General features: G+C 45.1%; 1 pseudogene; it reads right to left on the bottom strand.

Annotated features, from left to right (window-relative positions):
* Positions 1–7,511: 7,511 nt before the first annotated feature.
* LOC130680666 (dual specificity calcium/calmodulin-dependent 3',5'-cyclic nucleotide phosphodiesterase 1A-like) lies at positions 7,512–9,240 on the bottom strand (annotated as a pseudogene).
* Between the last annotated feature and the right edge of the window lie 5,129 nt (positions 9,241–14,369).

The following is a 14,369-nucleotide window of genomic DNA, read 5'->3' as shown; positions in this document are numbered from 1 at the left end:
GACATAAAGGGGAGTAACAGACATAGCTGCCAGTCCTCATAGCATTTAGAGTCATCGGGGAGACAGATAACAATCAAACAGTAAACAACGATATGCGTAATTACATAAACAGTAAACAAAAATATGAATTACAGATGGTGCTAACAACAGGGGAGAATATAAACAGAGCAATATGGAAGAGAAATGGGGTGAGGGTTAGAATTTACCCTTAGCTATGCAAAGGACTGAATGACACCAAGGAACCAACCATGGAAGATGAAGAGTGTGAACCTGGTGGTAGGTGCAGCATGTGCAAAGGCCCTGGGGTAGGAAAGAGTCTGGCAGTTTTGAGGAGGAGAAAGGACAAGGGGGGGCACACGAGGAGGCACAGGCTTCTGCAAGCTCAGGGAAGGCATGGGCTGTCCTCTGGGGTAGGGAGTGCCCCCGCTCACACCCCGAACTCCACACACACGTGCTTTCGATCAGATGCTCCAGGTCCTGGACTTTGCAGCTCAACTCCTCAGCAGGTGGGAAGCTCTTACCCATTTTCATGAAGAGAGCTGCAACCTTGTTGCTGCACAGGAAACCCACCACCCACTGCCGCAGCCCATGCAGAACACAGGCCTCCACAGCCGCTGCACAGACACAGTGGTCAGCAGGCTCTGCTCTGCCTGTGCTCCCAGCACCCAGCCCAGCTCAGTCACACAGGGCTGCCTTGGGGATCTGGGGGCCCCATAGTCACCAAACTGGTGACAGCATCCTAGGGAAAAGCATGTACGCATCTCTACCTTCCACCCCCTCAAAAGGCAGCAAGAGAGCTTAGTGGTTAAGCCAGCTCACCGCCCAAGGACAGAACATCTCTGTGCACATCCTCTGCCAGCCGCTAACCAGCTGTGCAACTGTGGGCAACTTCTGCCCCTCCCTGTGCCTCAGTTTCCTGACTGTAAAATAGGGGTGGTAAGAACATTAATCTCACAAGGTTTCTGTTAGAATGAGGTAGGAAAAAATCATGGAAAGCACTTTGCACAGAGCCTGCCACACAGTGAGTGCTTTACCAACGTTAGCTATTCCTCCTGTCCACCAGGGAGAGGCGACTGGATCCCAGCTCTGTTGAGCTTTGCCCGGGTTAAGGAACCACATCGTTGTCATAACTATTGTAATTCCAGTGCCAGCTAGCACTATGGGTCTCATTCAATCTCTGCCACAGTCAGGGAAGAAAGGAAAACCATGCCCCTTTTTCAGATGTGGAAACTGAGGCTCTAAGAGGTGAATTGAATTACGCAGGGCTGCCTGGCAAATAAGTGGTGAAGCCAGGCTCCAAATCCAGGTCTCTGAGCCCAAGGTGTGCTAACAACACTGTGCTTCCACAAAGGACATTTGAAGAGAGAACTCAGTAATAATCTTCCCATTTCTGTGTCTTCCCTGGAGTCCCTGCCTAGCCATCCTCCAATTGGGATGCCCAGGTTGTAGCCTAGGCTCTACGACTAACTTGCTGTGTGACCACAGGCAAAACACTTTCCCTCAATGGGCCTCAGTGTTCCCCTCTGGGAAAAATTCTCTATGCAGGCCACTCTGGTAGCCCCTATTTTATTTCTGGTACTCTGGGCAGCCAGTTAGGAGGGTTCCCCTTTCGCCTCATCCTCGCCAGCATTTGTTGTTCTTAGTCTTTTCGATGCTGGCCATCCTTACTGGCATGAGGTGATATCTCATTGTAGTTTTAATTTGCATTTCCCTGATGATTAGTGATGTGAAGCATCTTTTCATGTGTCGGCCGTCTGAATTTCTTCTTTGGAGAATTGTCTCTTCTTATCCTCTGCCCCTTTTTTAATCTGGTTATTTGGTTTTTGGCTGTTGAGACATGTGAATTCTTTATATATTTTGGATGTTAACCCCTTGTCGGATATGTCATTTACAAATATATTCTCCCATACTGTCGGATGCCTTTTTGTTCTGTTTATGGTGTCCTTTGCTGTACAGAAGCTTTTTAGTTTGATGTAGTCCCATGAGTTCATTTTTGCTTTTGTTTCCCTTGCTGGAGGAGATCAGCTCGGGAAGAAGTTGCTCATATTTATACTCAGGAGATTTTTGCCTATGTTCTCTTCTAAGAGTTTTATGGTTTCATGACTTACATTCAGGTCTTTGGTCCATTTCAAGTTTACTTTTATGTATGGCGTCAGATAATAATCCAGTTTCATTCTCTTGCATATAGCCGTCCAGTTTTGCCAACTCCAGTTATTGAAGAGGCTCTCATTTCCCCATTGTATATCCATGGCTCCTTTATTGTATATTAATTGACAATATATGCTTGGGTTTATATCTGGGCTCTCTATTTTGTTACACTGGTCTATAGGTCTGTTCTTGTGCCAGTACCAAATTGTCTTGATTACTGTGGCTTTGTAGTAGAGCTTGTTGAAGTTGGGAAGTGAGATTCCCCCTACCCCTGCTTTATTCTTCCTTCTCAGGGTATTTTATGTACAGTGCCATGACATGTGAAAACAGTTACAGTTTGGTCTCTTCCTTACCAATCTGGATGCCTTTTATTTCTTTGTGTTGTCTGATTGCCATGGCTAGGACCTCCAGAACTATGTTGAATAAAAGTGGCGAGAGTGGGCATCCTTGTCTTGTTCCCGATCTTAGGGGAAAAGCTTTCAGCCTCTCGCTAGCTGTTATTGCAGGATTTGTGTCGAGCACCAATGAAGACTTAACACAGTGAGTCGGCTTTGGCAGACATTGTTGACCTGGTAGCTACCTGCAGACCAAGTAGGAGAGGTGGGCCTAACTAATGTTTGTTGACCATCTCTGAGGACAAGTTGCTCTTTGCCAGGTACTCTCCTGATCTTCTGGTAAAGTTTGCTCCCCAAATACTTTCCATGGAAGGCTCTGTATCCTTTTTCTGTCGCTGCTTAACAAGTTATGACAAATGTGGCACTAAAAACAACACTGTTCTGTGGGTCAGACATCTGGCACTGCATGGCTCTCGGGGCCTTCCAAGGCAGAGATTAAAGTGTCTGCTGAGCCACCTTCTCCTCTGGGTGCTTGGGATCTTAAGTGCATGTAGCCGTGGCAGAATCCATTTTCTGTGGTTGTAGGACGAAGGTCCCCATTTCTTGCTGGCTGTCACCTACGGGCCAGTCTCAGTTCCTAGAATATCATCCACATTTTCTTCTCTTATGATTACGCCTGCACCTCCCAACCAGTCAGGGCTTTGAATCCTTCCAACTTCTTCTGCCATTAGCCAGAGAAAACTCTTAAGCTTTTGAAGGGGCTCATTAGATTAAATAAGGCCCATCTGGTAAAGTCAACCATACCGTATAAACATACCCACAAGGGCAGTATCTCTCTGTTCTCACAGGTTCCATGGGTGAGGGGGAGGTAGAATTCTGCCTGCCACAGCTCTCATTAGTGAGTCTGTACGTGGGGACCATTAACACGTGGCAAAGCACTTAGGGTGTGGGTGCAGACGGACAGTGGCCTATAAGTAGAGGATCTTGTCCTCATACATTTATATGTGATGTTTCCGCAGAAGGAGACATTCTATATCCCATGCTTCTCTTTTTCTCCACATTCTCTTTTATTTCTGTGCTTAGAATAGAACCCATCTTCATGTGGGTTTGCACACTTATCAGGCTATAGTTTGTGTGACCATCACAAATCACCACTATGTTTAATGATGTTTCTGGCCTACTAGGTACAATTCCAGAGTGTTCTTTAAAGAAGATGCAACTTTATTTTTACAGATGACATCATACTTTATTTCAATATGTGACATTCTTATGCTCTACATTTTTTGTGGGGGGATTAGAGAATGTTGCAAGAATGGGGGGGATTGAAGCTTTCATTTATTCAACAGATCTTTTTGAGCATTTGCTGTGTGTGAAAGCTGGTAGCGCCACAGGCATATGCAGAGCCAAGGTGCCTGGTCTCTTGCTGGGGAGGGTAAATGCTGCTGAGGAGACAGCCGCACAGATACATCGCAGCATGTCTTCCTCATACGCTGAAGTCGACAAAAATGTAACAAGGGCATAGAATCTTGAGACAGAGGTGTAATTTCACTTGGTCTCTTGAGAAGAGTTACAGTAGCTCTAACTGTTCCAGAGCAAACTGCTGTCTCAGAGCAGATTAATCTGGATGAGCCTAGAAGCAGGGATCACCAGGAACTCTGCGTATTCATTGATGGCTTTCACCAGTAGGTGAGAGGACAGGAGTCATGCACGTTGAGAGTGCACACAACTTGCCGTAATGGGAGCTTCCAGTCCGTGTTACTACGTGCGTGTGTTCAGAATTTTATTAAATGCCTAAGATACCAGAAGAAACCAATACTTGATTCTCTCCAGCAGAATGAAAGGGATGGATCTTTAATTTGATCCTCAGCTCCTGAGAGCAGTTTTTCTGGGCCAGGGATTAGAGCAGAATCAGAATGATGAAATGTTTCCAGAATCTTATTTTCCAAATTGGTTAGTTTTCCTCCAAACTGGTGGTTCTCTCAATATACCTTCCAGGAATCTAGGCAGGCACTTGTGAGTGGGCTGAGGGCCTGCATGCGAGGTAGGTGTCCTGTGGGGGCTGGGTGGCCTGACTCTACAGCAGCGGTTCTCCACCGGAGATGTTGTCCCCCAGGACACACTGGGCAATGACCGGAAGACACCTGTGGTGGTCCCCACTGGGATGCAAGTGCTGTGGGCATTGACAGGAGTGGGGTCAGACCAGGAACGCTGCTCAACATCTCACCATACCTAGGAAGGCAACACCCCCACCCCTGCCATGAAGGATTATCTAGCACAAGATTTCAGTAGTGTTAAGAAATCCTGGAACAGACTAAAGACAGATGGCGAAATTCTCCTGAAAGCGGCAGGGTTGAAAAATGACCCCAGAAGTTGTCAAAAATAGCAGCCACCAGTTTGTTCCCAGTGGCGGGTTACCGACATGTGTTTTCGGTTTCCCTTCAGCCACCATAGAGCGTTGGCAAGAACGTGATGTATTTCCGCCACATTCTATTATTGTGTATCAGGACGGGTGGGAGACGGTCAGCTTCAGGCATTGACTGACCGTGAGATACCTCAGTTTATGTCCTCCTTTTAAGGATGTTTACAAACAACAAATGTAGGTAGGTATATAAGTGGTAAAGTGCAGATTTTGTAAATTCACAGTTTTGTCTTTGAAAAAAATCTGAGTTATGCATGAATTATGAGTGAGAGAGAGTGTGCATGATCCGGAGGGCATCGAGTCACTGGGCAGGGAGAAAGCAGACCCTTCCCCTCTGGCTTTGTGCCCCATGCCCAAGTCGAAGGACAGAGTAGAGTTGGAATATGGCAAGACAGATTGATTTCCCCATGGAACCACTAGGAATAGTTCTCTTTTTCCCACCTCCCTTGAAGCCTGATGTTAGGAGGGCTTGTGAACCTCAGGTATTCATTAAAAACTCGTGAGCATAGCCTGTCAATGGGTTGTACTTACCCACCTCCTTTATCCTGGAATCCTGTAGGTCCCAGGGCTGGAGATTCCTCCCTCCTGCCTCCTCCGGCCTCATCTATTTGTCAATGACGCTGGTACCCAGCATAGATGGTAGAAGAGACCCTTCCCCTAGAACATGGGTGGCTGTGCATGCCCATGCACCCCAATCAAGGACCCTGGCTGCCTCCTCTCTTCTGTTTTGAACAGGGGCAGAGAAACTGTTGGCAGTCTTTCCAGGTTGACCGATGGATTTGGAAGAGGGATTTCATGAGATCAGCCAGGGCTTGTGGCTTTTCCGATGGGGAGTTGTGCTTTTAATTGAGTAGGTTAGTCGTGGAGAAGGGTTGATAGTAAAAGCATGGACCTGCCAGGCTGGATGGTCCCGTCTTTATTAAACCTTTCAGGCTCCCACGTCTCTTGCACCGTCATCTGAAGGGCGCCTTCTCCTGGCCGAGGGTGCAGTCTGGCTGCTGGTCCAGGGGAGATTGGGTCTACTGGTTCTGGAGTTGGCGGGGAGGCTGACGGCAGCAGGGTGTCTGAGACCAGGGGGTAGGTGCTGATGGCCTTGGGATTGCATAAGGTGGGGACAATATTGGCTCTTCCTCTGGATCACCAGCAAGAATTTGAGGAGGCTCAGGCTTCTCTTGATTCTTTGTGGGCTGCTTTGTTGAGGCGACAAAGACCCTACTTTGTCCCTGCCTGTTGCAAGTGAATCACACCCAAGGGGGAGTGGTCTGGGCAACTCCTAACTGGCAGTTAATGTATGGGAACTGATTAGGATGACCTGGATCTCTAGTGATGACCTGTTAGACTCGGTGGATAGTTGGGACATCTAGGGCCCCCTCTGGAGGCCACCCTACAGTAAAAGTGGGCTATACAGATTCACACAGGGTTTTCAACCTGCTAGGAGTTCGTTTTACTCTGTAGTTTTCTGAAAATTCATTCATTCCTGAAATTTTTGATCATGATGTCGAGAACTGTGAGTTTGCTGTGCCCTGACCCCATAAAGTGTCCGTGAACATGCTGCGACAACAGACGAGGGAGAGGGTGCCCCCTTCAGAGAGGAGACCAGCCAGATGCCCATCCGTTCGCACTCCTCACGGAGACTTTGGTCAGCCTTGACTAAGGTGCACCCGTAAAAGTCCCGGGCCAGGTCAGCCGAAACTGAGTCACTGTTGTGTTGTGGCAACCGAGACCTGGGACAGAGACCCCTGCACAGCTAGACATGAGATCACACCCTGGGCACCCAAACCAAGCCCTCTCCTCGTGCCCTTCCTCACATCTTTCTTGTCCCAGGGCTGCTGAAGGGGGACAGCTGGTGCCCTGAGGAGGGGCCTGGCCTGAGAATGGCTCAAATTCTGACCCAACACCCGGCTCCAGGTTTCAATTCCTGGCTCCAGGTTTCAATTCCTGACCCCAGAATGCAATGCCATTCCTCCAAATGAACACCTCCGAATGGACTGGGGTGGGGGGTCCAAAACAGATGTCCCTCCCCCCATCACCTGCCCCCCTAGCATTTGATTCTATAGCATAGTAAGATGCTATAGAGTCACTATTTGATAATAGGGGGGAATGTAGTAACCACAGTGTTGCTCATGTGAAACCTGAGGTTGCAAAATGAAAAAGAAGACCAAAAGGGGTGCAATCAGGATTCACAAAAAAATAATCTGTGATCAAGGAACGGGCATCTAGCCTTTCCAAGCCATCTCCCTGCCCCCTCAACCCATGGTCCTCTGTAATGAATGAGCTGGGCCCTCAGCAACCAGCCCTGGTGAACGGTCAGTGCTTAGCAATGAGGGAAGTGACCTGGCAGGCAGAGTCGGGGTGGAGGAGGGAACCTGGGCCCCACTGTTCCCAGGATGGAGTCACCAGACTCAGTTCTGTTTCCAGCCCCTCATGGCCCCCAGGGGCTGCAGTCGCCTCGCCTCAGCTGATAGAATCAGGATCATAGACACTGATGATCCCAGGATTCCATCTGCCCTGGTGAGTCTGGGTTCTTCAGGATGAGCTTCACACAATAATAGAGAAATTACATACACATTTTTTCATGATATATACTTGCTTAATTAATATCACCAAGTGTAAACATTCATATTTTTTACATGAAATGGAAAAATAAGTCAGTAGTAAACCTCCCTATGGACTGCAGCTTTATTTTTAAAGGACTAAAATGTCTCATGAAGTATCATTTTTATTGATGAGAACATTAAGAACTCTTTGAAAAGGTAAATATTTAAGATTTTGCTTCAAAATAGAAGACAGAGATTTTTTTTTAAAAAGGATCAGAGGGGCATTGAGATAAAACTTTCTCTCTAATGATGTTCTACAAAACACTTCACCAATTAGATTTTGCATCTGGAAAAATAAAATGACCTCTCATACTTAAAAGGATAGAAGCCTTTAAGGTATTTCAAACCTGTGACCATGTATCAGCATGTTTTTCTTCAGCATTCACATCTTCTGAGTTCTTAGGAAGGTCAGGTTCACCTTGGGCAGCTAACTCTTTCCACCTCTGTTCTGCTGGTTGATGTCCACCAGGTTATTTTTGAAGCTCTTCAGGTCCACACTTTCAAGGGAGGAGTCCTGGAAATAGGTTCCATTGTTCATGGGGCCTTTCTTATTGGATAGTCTATGTGCCCCATAGGAAGAAGTTTCTGCTTTTGAGGCGTCCTCTAGAAGAGGAATAATAATTTTCTCTGTTGATTCTGTCAGAAGAGAAAATGTTGGCTCTACTACAAAATCAATGAAATCTATTTGTGACTAGGCCACCGATATGTTGACTTCTGATCACAAAGTGGGGAAAATGGAAGCTCTAATTCAGCTTCATCTCCCTGTAGGAAAAACTCCTTCATCAGGGCCATGGTCCACCCATGGTGCAGCCTCCAGGATTTGGCTGGGTTGCTGATGTCTGCTGCATGGAGAATCAGGGACATGGTTTTGGCTTTGTCAATCCCTTCAGGCTGCTGCAAACTATTTCTCATATTTTTAATTTGCTGGAAATGACCCAACATGTCTGTAGACAAAACCATTTCAATCACTAGATTCCAAAGATCCCTCCAAGTCATCTTTGGATAAATTTATCAAGACATTCAGTTGTTCTTGCATAAGTCAATAAGCTACACTTACGTGGTGATTCTCAAGGTCAGAGCGATCATTATACAAAATAGCAATCTCGGACCTTGTTTGAATATGAAAGTTGTTTGTGGTTCCTGTACGATCATAGTCATGGGTGGCAGCAGCAAAGACCATTGCTAAAATTTCCAGTTAGTGAGCCAGTGCTGTATGAAGCATGATATAATGCACAGTTTGAGTGACATCAGTTGCACGAATCAAAATGTGATAGGGATTTTTGTACTTCTATAACCAACTTCTAAATTTGCTTCTGCAAAAGAAATTAGGCAAGGAACAGGAATCTTGAAACGGTTGATAAGATCATATCTGGTCAACTAAGCTTAAGTTTTTAACATTAACTGTGATTGGTACACAGTGGGGGAAGGTAAAGGTATAATACGCAGTGTTTTCCAAATTTATTTCCCTAGAATTCTTTTCAGGAAATCCCACTTGGAGGGTGTTGGCGGGTGCTATTTGCTCCATACCACGCCCGCACAGTATGTTGTGGCCAGAGAGGGGCATGCCACATTTTTTATTTATGCATCTGTCTCCCTGTCTGCAAAATCATCCTTGGTAGGCACAAGGACAGGATGCGGGGTGGCTTTAGTGACTGAGCTGGTCAATTTATCCACATATGAAAAAAACATATGGTTTAGCAAATGTTTTTTCATAATATGAAAATTTATTACTACTTTTGTTTTCACCATGAAAACTTATGATATTGGTCTCTCCTGTATAAGGCCAAAAGAGAGACACTGGCTACTTTGGCAACCATAAAGCGGGGTCCAGGAAGGTCACCAACAGCATGACCTTTTCAATTCCAGCAACCAGAACTTCATTTTCTTCACTATTATTGGATAAAAATGATGCGATTTTTTTTTAGCCATTTGATCAGCTGCACTGCGGCACACTTCCTGTTGGAAGAATTTGGCTATTTAGCTTTTAATGTTTACTTTAGTTTTTTTTTAATGGACTGGATTTTCTTTTTATTTTGTTCTTTTAATATGACTTAACAGCAATATTTGCAAATGAAAAATTTTGGAGGATGTCAAATGTTCAATGATTGCAGTCAAAAGTCATGTTTCAGACTATTTTTCACAGTTCAGGCAGGTTAATATGAAAGGAAAGTCTCCTAGAGAATGATGAGCTTTTGTAGTTTTTTCCAAACGGAACAAGGATCAGTCATGTCATCATGCATTTAATACTGGCTCTTATGTTTTCTTTTGCAGTCTCTTAGATTTGGATTATGTTCAAGGATACATGGCCTTTAGTCTCTTAAATCCATTTAAGAGTTAATTTTCCAGGTTTGACATTCAGCTCAGGAGTTTCAACAGCAATTACTCAGAACCGTGCCTATCAGAAACATCATTAATCTTTAGCAGACAAAAGCAGTTAATGTTTGCAACCCAACTTCAATGGGCTTTGATATCAAGTGGGAGAAACAGTTTTAAAGAGTTAGAACCAAAATCTGAGAGTCACTCAAGTCCTGGAGGAAACATTTGTTTCAGCTGCAGGTGATGAGAACAGTCACTTCCAGGTTGAACACCATCCAGGTACCTGTGCATTAGGGCGCATGGTTGTCTCCTCCAGATTTCAGTCCGAAGCTGTTCTCTGCCTTCCCCCCTGGGTGAGCTCATTTCTTTCTGACTTCAGCTATCGCCTCAATTCCTCAGTGTAGGTGACTCGTGGATTCATTCAGTTACCCAGCAGGTACCAGATTCCCAGTGCTGTAATGACTGCCGGCATAACAACTTGCCTTTACTTTTTTATTACAATTTTTAATTAAGGTATTGATATACACTCTTATGAAGGTTTCACATGAAAAACAATGTGGTTACTACATTTGATAAGGAAAATATTCAACACAGCCAAGAAGGTCAGGAAACCACTTTTTTCCTCCAGTTGGCAAAGCACTCCCAGCTTCCTACTCCCCTCCTCCAGGCTCCTCTGTTGCCCTGCACATGCCAAAATGCCACATATCAAAATAATATAAATTGCTCCCCTTGCTTGTGCTCAGGGCTCAGACCTTGGGAGATTACTTCCCTCTGAGCCCGCCAGTGTAAAATAAACCTCAACACTCCAAGACCTCCGAGTGCCACTTGGTTCTTCCGTCAGTGATCCAGTCTAGGTTTCTCCTTGCATCCCTGAGATGAATCCCACTTGGTCATGGTTTATGATCCTCCTGACTTATTTTTGAATATGGTTTGCTAATATTTTGTTGTGTATTTTTGCATCTATGTTCATCAGGGATATTGGTCTATAGTTTTCTATTTTTGTGTTGTCTTTGCCTGGTTTGGGTAGTAGAGTGATGCTGGCTTTGTAGAATGAGTTTGGAAGTATCCCATTCTCCTCCATTTTTTGGAAAACTTTAAGGAGAATGGGTATGCAGTCTTCTGGTAAAATTCAGTAGTGAAGCCATCTGTTCTTGGGCTTTTGTTCTTGGGTAGTTTTTTGATTTCCAATTCAATTTCATTGGTGGTAATTGGTCTGTTCAGTTTTTCTGTTTCTTCCCGGGTCAGTCTTGGAAGGTTGTATTTTTCTAGAAAGTTGTCCATTTCTTCTAGGTTATCCAGCTTGTTAGCATACAGATTTTCATAGTATTCTGTAGTAATTCTTTGTATTTCAGTGGCATTCATTGTGATTTTTTCTTTCTCATTTCTGATTCTGTTTATGTGTGTAGATTCTCTTTTTTCCTTGATAAGTCTGGCTAGGGTTTATCTATTTTGTTTATCTACTCAAAGAACCAGCTCTTGCTTTCATTAAATCTTTCTGTTGTTTTATTGTTCTCAATTTTATTTATTTCTTCTCTGTTCTTTATTATGTCCCTCCTTCTACTGCGTTTGGGCCTCATGTGTTCTTCTTTTTCCAGTTTCAATAATTGTGAATTTAGACAGTTTATTTGGGATTGTTCTTCCATCTTTAAACAGGCTGGAATTGCTATATACTTTCCTCTTAGAACTGCCTTCACTGGGTCACACAGTAGTTGGGGCATTGAGCTGTTGTTTTCATTTGTTTCCATATATTGCTGGATCTCTGTCTTAATTTGGTCATTGATCCATTGATTATTTAGGAGCATGTTTGTTAAGCTTTCGTGTGTTTGTGAGCCATTTTGTTTTCTTCATACAATTTAGTTCTAATTTTGTACCTTTGTGATCTGAGAAGTTGTTTGGTACAATTTGAATCAATCTGAATTTGCTGAGGCTCTTTTTGTGGCCTAGTATGTGATCTACTCTGGGAAGTGTTCCATGTGCACTTGAGAAGAATGTGTATCCTGCTGCTTTTGGGTGGAGTGTTCTGTAGATGTCCGTTAGGTCCATCTGTTCTAATGTGTTGTTCAGTGCCTCCGTCTCCTTACTTATTTTCTGTCTGGGTGATCTGTCCTTTGGAGTGAGTGCTGTGTTGAAGTCTCCTAAAATGAAAGAAACCTTTAATTATTTATAACCCTTAATTAAGCTCAGTTTCAAGCTTTAAATTCTACATTTGCCTGCATTGCTAGTGATGCAAGGGAGGGATCCTTGGAGGCAAATGACACTTTGATGTTTTAGGAGAATTGTTGGGAAAAAGTAAGGGACTTGGACAAGGGGAAGAGGAGGGAGGAGGTGCAGAAGGAGGGGCGTTAGAAGGATAAAGGTAATAAGGAGAAGTGGGTAGAGGGACACAACTGAAGGACAAGAGAGGTGGATTCACTGGGGAAATGAGTCTAGTTTATCCATGCTTAAGTTTGTCAAATTGTTCATTTGCTGTGGCCAATCTGTTAGGGAAACAATTTTTGATTCATACTCTTTCTTGCACAAAAGAGAATCAAGTCAAATTTTTTAAATAAAAAAAATAAACCGATGGAGAAAAAGAAAAACAATTTCTTTTGGAGACCCCGGCATATCAATGAAAAATGTGCTGCTCATTGGACACGTGCAATTTCTCTACTTTTCAAAGGTACCTCTCAAATGAACATTTTGATGAAATCAAGCATTCTCCGGAGTTGGCACTGAAGACCCAAATCATCCTTGGTGAAGGTGCCATTTACAAAGGGCACAAGAATTAGGAGTGCAGTGCATACATAGGAGAAGTAGGGATTTTTCCTGCCAGAGGAGAGGACTTAGGTTTAGATAACCCCAAGAGAGCTGGGGATGGTTGGTAGAAATGTACCATTTATGCACCTCATGTCTTGGGGCCCCAAAATAACAGTTGGCTGCCTCTGAACATAGACTCTACAATCTCCTCAGCCAGTGGAAAAACAGATAGAATTCTCTCTCAGGATACAGGATCTAGATGGAAGGAGACCTGGACAGATGGTTTGATCGGTGGCCTTCAGCCAAGTTCATCCAGGTAGATGTCAGTCAAACCCACTGGTCCCAGAGGCCAGCTCAAACAAGACTCATAAGGCCCATTCCTCATTCTACCCTCTGATTCTCATCATGACACACCTTTGCCTAGCACAACACAAAGCTGTAACACCAAAGACAGCCGAAAGAATGTCCGGATCCCACCAAGGAGGTCAAACACCCGGAGACCAAAAACAAAAAACAAAACCCAGACCCCAAACTGAGAAAAAACAGCCTGAAAACTCACACACAGAGCACAGTTGACTCTCCAGTGGTAACTTACCACATCATCCCAGCCTCGGAAAGCTGCCGGCTGCAAGGCACAGGGTGCCTCGGTGGGGACACACTCGCCTGAGGGCTGGGGTCTGCAGCAATGGGCAGGTCACGCTGGGTCTTGGGAGGACTCCACGATGAACTGTCAGTAAACAAAGGCCAACCAAGTGAGAAGAAGCAAAGGATATTTATTCAGAGCTTGTTGGAGCAAGGAAGTCAACCGCCATCACATGGATTGCGGCAGAGACTCAGAATCAGGCAGAGGAGTGGGAAACCGTCATTGTGGGGAATGGGAAGGCCTCAGCTCTGCTCTCATTGGAGGCCATGGGCGGGGGGAAGCTGCAGTGAGTGGTCCAGGTGCCGGGCGTCCTCTGTTGTTGTCAGGGGTATATATTTGGCTTTCTCTTGTTGGTCTTAAGTTGGGAACGGAGACCGACATGGAAGCTCTGTTATAAATACGGCCATTTTGGGACAACTGTTACAAGGGTTATTTAAAGTCCTGAGCTGGTTGCTAGATACTACGGTCAGACTTCCTACAAGCCTAACGTACAAGGAGTAGGCCTACCTCCTGGGCTGAAAACTGTTGATACTGGGTTGGTCCTTGGGTTGATTGCTGCTGATCGAGGGACCTATTCTTACATGTGATACCTGTGGATCATTTGTAATTTTAGTGTCTCACTGTAGACTGGTGGTCAGAAACAAGGTCAATGCTAAGAAAACGTGTGATCAGGGCTGGAGAGATTTTATAGACATTGATGACCCAAGGACCTCATCTGCCTTGATGAGACCAGGTCCTTCAGGAAGAGCATCACAAAAGAAGAGAGAAATTACAAGCAGATTGTCGATCTATTCATCGGAGTCCTCCACATACTCAAAATAATGTCGCACGGTAATGACAGGAAGGCCTTGGGAAGGAAAAGGCAGAGTCAGGCCTGAGGAGAGAACCTGGGCCCCACAGCTCATGAGACAGTGAGGCCCGACCCCAGACTGAGCTCCATCCCCAGCTCTGCATCCCCAGCCGGGCTTCAGTCACCTCGCCCCTGCCATGTGGAGTACGTCTCTGATCTCCAGGCCAGTCCCAGCCCTCAGATTCCATAAGGGACCATGAAGGAAGGCCCGTGTCCCCCTGTCCCCCAAGAGGCCCGCTTTGTGTCCCTGAATTTCTAGGCCTGAAGTTGCCTTCCACCCTCCTTCCCTCCCCTGCTGCTTTCCTTTCCCACCTCTGCTGATTAG

Source organism: Manis pentadactyla, chromosome 14 (genome assembly GCF_030020395.1).
Source record: "Manis pentadactyla isolate mManPen7 chromosome 14, mManPen7.hap1, whole genome shotgun sequence".
Lineage (NCBI taxonomy): Eukaryota > Metazoa > Chordata > Mammalia > Pholidota > Manidae > Manis > Manis pentadactyla.
Note: the sequence above shows the minus strand (reverse complement) of the source record. Positions and strands in the feature narration are given on the sequence as shown.